The 5154-nt window shown below is 41.8% G+C and overlaps 1 long non-coding RNA gene across 1 annotated transcript in view; it reads left to right on the plus strand.

Moving 5' to 3' along the window:
* LOC106806044 overlaps window positions 1–1446 on the plus strand; it is an 8581-nt gene extending 7135 nt beyond the window's left edge. The window contains exon 3 of the long non-coding RNA XR_001393495.1: window positions 1434–1446. This is a non-coding gene — a long non-coding RNA (uncharacterized LOC106806044). The remainder of the gene's footprint in view (window positions 1–1433) is intronic.
* The last annotated feature ends 3708 nt before the right edge of the window (window positions 1447–5154 follow it).

Here is a 5154-nt window from a genome sequence, read left to right on the forward strand (position 1 = left end):
GTCATGCTTGCTTGCTTGCAGCGGCGTTTCTCAGCAGCAACTAACGCAGTGCGACGTGGGGAGCTGCTCCGCTATCGGGGAGATCGCTTCGCACAATGCCGCTGCCGTGCCCTCCCGCTTCTTTGTGAGCGTGCGTGCGCGTGTGTGGGCGTGCGTGCAGGTGTGTGGGCCGTGTCCGTGCGGGCATGTCTGTTGTATGGGTCGGCCCTCAAGCGTGCCGCATGCTGGGTTGGATAGGAGTCGATGGAAGCACGGAGGAGGCTAAATAGTAGTTTTACAGGATGCGTCGCTGCACTTGGGTCAACGATGGTACAGCTACTCGCGGTGCGCGATGTGCGTAGCAATATTCTATGTTCGTCTCGATGGTGATACCAAAACAGGTGCCGTTGCTTGAGCCAGCGGGCTGGCTAATTCGGCCCACAGTAATTTTATCCACTATCTCAATTTGCCTGGCCTTCACGCGTACAGGAACATGCACTTGGGATACACCAGGATCCTTCTACGAGACAATGTTCTCATGTCTGCCAACCTCAATTTGCGTAGCGAGTTATAAAGAATTATTCAGTAAGTGACGTAGATCTCAGATTCTACACATTGTCGACCAAGTATTGGCGACTAGCTGGAGTAAAACTATTACTACGCAAGCATGGATTGACATTTCCATACAAAATCGTTGCCTACGCTCATGCATTAAGACGTGAGCATTAAAAGCCTATCAAATGTGAGAAATCAAATATAATATCATAATCAATTATTAATATCTAATCTAAATGAAGAAATTGGGCTCAATAATTGCTGTACTGCTAACTTACTAGATGTTACTTACTATACGCAACCATTATCTACGCTTACTGATCTCTGCTATCGGTGTGGCCTCGCGTTCTATGGGTACAGTTAGCTGTCAGGTACGTGTATCATTTGCAGGTGAGCGTAGCGCGGTAGGTAGTGCGATGCGGTTACGTTGCTCGGGCACGGGAGCGGTTCTTTAGGTATTTTCTGGATACACATTATCGGGAATTCTTCAGATTGTGTTTGCCTCACTATACGTATATATTTCTTGCGAGGTGGACACATTCAAACAGGATAATCACTGAAGGAAGCGTCTGGTTGGCCAAGTTTCAGCTTTGATACTTCGTACACGCTCGCTCAGCTCTCACCATCGAAGGTATGTCTTTATCGTATTAGTCAATATTGTGCGCTCCAAGAAGGAAGTTTGTGGTTGAGGCGAAAATTATATTCGAAATGGAGGACGAGTTGTTGTCGATAGGCTCTTCACAATATTTGAATATTTTTATTTCATATACACTATTTGCCTTCAGTGGTCTCAGCGACTAGATCTCTTAGCTATCGATGAATTGCACTAATATCACACACCACAAGGATGGGCTAACAACTACCGCGACACTACCCACAATAGCAATAAATAAATACAGCACACGTATAGATTTTTTTACAAGTTTTTTCATTGACGGGATGTCAATGATGGCTAACCTATACTGTCATTATTCTCGTGGCAGGGTGAAAGCAAAAGGCAATGCAGACCTCTAGCAAATTTTGTTTGCTGATGATACGTTCCCCGTGGAAAGCCATTACACCTCTAGAAAACTTCTCAGTTCACGCACAGATTATAATTTTTTTCTGCATGCCTATTTATTTTGAGCCAAATGATTATTTCCTAATGATTATTTTGAGGCATTCGCATTTCTGTTTGGTGACTGGTTTTTTACTCAGAGTGCACCGACCAGCGCACGCCGACACACCACAATCGGCACTCACTACACAGCAACCTGTTGACGACCGCGTCGCCCACACAGGAAACCCATTCACACAACCACAACGGCACACAGGTACATGCGCATATCCCCGCGCGCTACTCCAAAGACGGTAACAGCAGGTAGATTACGGCGCTCAGCCGCCACACGCGCTCGCGCAGCGCGGCGCACAACACACACACGACGCACACACCCATCACCACACACACACACACGGCGCGAGCGCAGCGCGGCGGCTAGTGTGCGGCCGGCGCGCGCGTAGACTCGGCAGCACCAACGACGAACGGTACAAATACTATACTACACATAATAATACACTGTGTATATCATCACGAAATATGTTTTAAATGCATACGTCAATGTCTACGCTTCTAAAAGAACCTAGCTACATAGTGTGTCTCAGTTTTCGAACCCTATCCCTGTTTTCCTTATAGAATTCTAATACTATTCTATCGCCTAGGTTTTATCATTAATCAGTGCTATGCTAGATTATGAAGTAATATGTTTAGTGTTAGAAAGCAGAAATTACGATTAACACGATTTACATCTTCCACTTATGGATATTTACAACTTTCATTATATAGAGGGTTCACTATAATAGCTTAGCTGCAATTATTCTGAAAATGTGCATATTGTTTGAAATCATGCAGCAAGTGTCTGTTTGAAATTGTCACCCATTCATCGATATTACCAGCACGCACAAGGCTGCAAGGCACGGCATATTGTATTTATATAGCGTTGGATGTTACATTGAATAAATGCTACGTTATGAGTGTTGGAGGCGTGCCAAGACCTATGCACTTTTGCAATGGTTTATTGGAATACAGGTCTAAAAATAAAACTGGTGAGTACATGATGCGTTTTACGTACATTCATTCATATTTCACTGCATTCATCTGGAGGTCTTGTTAACTGAAACACTCTTACCTACGGCGCCATAACTCTAAAAATGGCGTAACATTTAAAGTGAGGCGGCGCACAATAGATATGGCATTTCAGATTCCCGATGGGTTATTTAAGATGTTTCTGACAACCGGTCTATGATACCTATCTGTGCTCACGGGTGCCTGTATGGGTGGTGCAGGTACACACAGTAAAATGCAGAACCATAAACAGCGTTACAGTAAAATCTTGACCAAATATTACTGTTGGGCGATACCCCGAATTTCACAATCAACTAACCAAATAAGATATATGTAAGTTAGCGAATAGTTAGTTTTAATATGACGAATGTATAACTGCAAGGGTTTAATACGCGTTTACATGATTTTGAATGGTTTCACGTTATAATAGAATATGAAAGATGCATTAATATCGTGCGCCAAAACAATATAAATTGTATAAGTATCACTCTAAATAAAAACAGCGATCCAAGGCAGTTATAGATATGAGGTTCAGAAGTGGTTATAATTACTGGTAATTATTTGTACAGCAACTTTTACGATACAAACCTGAACTCACACACACGCATTCATGAAACGCACTCCAGAAACGTTACGAGGGTAATGTAAAAAAGAACGGAACTGTCGCATTGTAATTACCCAGCCTTATGGGCAAGACTAGTATCTTGTAAATAGTGAGTGATAGCAAAGCACCGAGGCCATGTGTCAGAACAAAAAATGGTCTTAACTTTCGTCTATAACCTTTTTCGTAAACTGTTGACAGGAATTTAGCTTTCCGTAAAAGTTAGGAGGAACTTGGTAGGATTTATGCTCGAACTTTACGATGTGTTTCTAAATGGTTTACTGCTAAGAAGCAATTAGTTTCTAACAAGGTCGCCTGCTATTTTACATAACTTTGCAGTGACCTATCACCGGATGTGTGTAACCCCGTCATCTGAGAACGATGTGTGATTGATTGTTTTAGTTTATAGTTCACGGATAGTAGAAGATAAAATTATGTATGACAGATAGTTATATATTATTATAGACATTTAATAACGCTTTTAATATAATATTTTATTGTAAATACCGTGTGTGTGTGTGTGGTGTGTGTGTGTGTGTGTGTGTGTGTGTGGTGTGTGTGTGTGTGGTGTGTGTGTGGGTGTGTGGGTGTGTGTGGTGTGGTGTGGTGTGTGTGTGTGTGTGTGTGTGTGTGTGTGTGTGTGTTGTGTGTACCGTGTGCGTCGATGTTTGGGCGTTTGTCTGTGTTTTTGTGAGTTGCTCCTGTATGTGTGTACGTGTGTGTTGTGGCGCGCGGTGTGCGTGTGTGTTGTGCGTGCGTGTGTATTGCGTATTGCATATATGAACGCGCGCGTTGTGTTGGCATGTTAAATTTGTTGTGTGTGTAAAATCCTACCACCTTATGGATATTTACAACTTTCAATTATGTAAAGCAGGGCTTCACAACATATGCGTTCAGACGAAATTAACATCCTAAAAATAATGCCAGACAAGAGCTTACTCTTTCTTCAAGTCTACTATTCTGATATTACTTTTACAATAAATAATCTATCTAACTTTAAAAATAACTATAAAAAATATAGGAATTTCATACTAGATATAAGATACGATTAGAAGAATGGGACGATGAAATGGAACAACCCACATATAAGTAACCGCCAGACAAAACAATATATTGTCGTAACCAACCCAGCTATTGACCCATCAGTCAGACGTACTCCGCCATCAATGAACAATACACCGGTTCACAATTATACCCCACTCATTATACTCACCCCTATCTCTAATCGACTCTATCAGGTGTGCTCGCGCATGTAGTAGTATGATTCTTTTGTTCATTACTAAATTGTTGTTTTTGATATCGGGATACTATAGCGCGATGCAAATAAATGTTTGTATTACAAATGTGAACATATACTTTTATTATTCGAAGTTTTGTGGCGCGAATATCAAACTATCTTTTTTATTTATAAACTACCGCGCTGCGTGAGCGGCGCGCGGGCGCAGCAGGGCGCTGGTGTGTGTGTGTGTGTGTGTGTGTTGTGTGTGTGTGTTGTGTGTGTGTGTGTGTGTGTGGTTTGAACCAATAAATCATATACTATACCTGTTATAAGTAATAAGACAAAAACAGACATGGCTGTAGGTTCAAATTTCACTATCACTTACTTGACGGTACGCAAGAACGGCCACCGGAGTAGTGCATGCATGCTAGAATGTGACATCACTTTGTGCAACAAAAACGTTTTTTCAAAACACCTTGTAGTAAAGTTGCATTTAAAAACAATAATCTCTTATGATTTTAGTTTGTTTAATAGATTTCAGCACTAATAATACGAAATTCGACTTATTCACGTAAGCAATATTGCATGCTCTAATGACGCACAGACGCATGCGCCGAATCAAAGAAACGACGAGAGTCACTCTGCAGTTCACAGTGTAAATGTTGCTCCCGACACATAAACGCGAGATGCTTTTCCTAT

The sequence above is a fragment of the Priapulus caudatus genome, unplaced genomic scaffold (genome assembly GCF_000485595.1).
Source record: "Priapulus caudatus unplaced genomic scaffold, Priapulus_caudatus-5.0.1 Scaffold138, whole genome shotgun sequence".
Taxonomy (NCBI): Eukaryota; Metazoa; Priapulida; class Priapulimorpha; order Priapulimorphida; family Priapulidae; genus Priapulus; species Priapulus caudatus.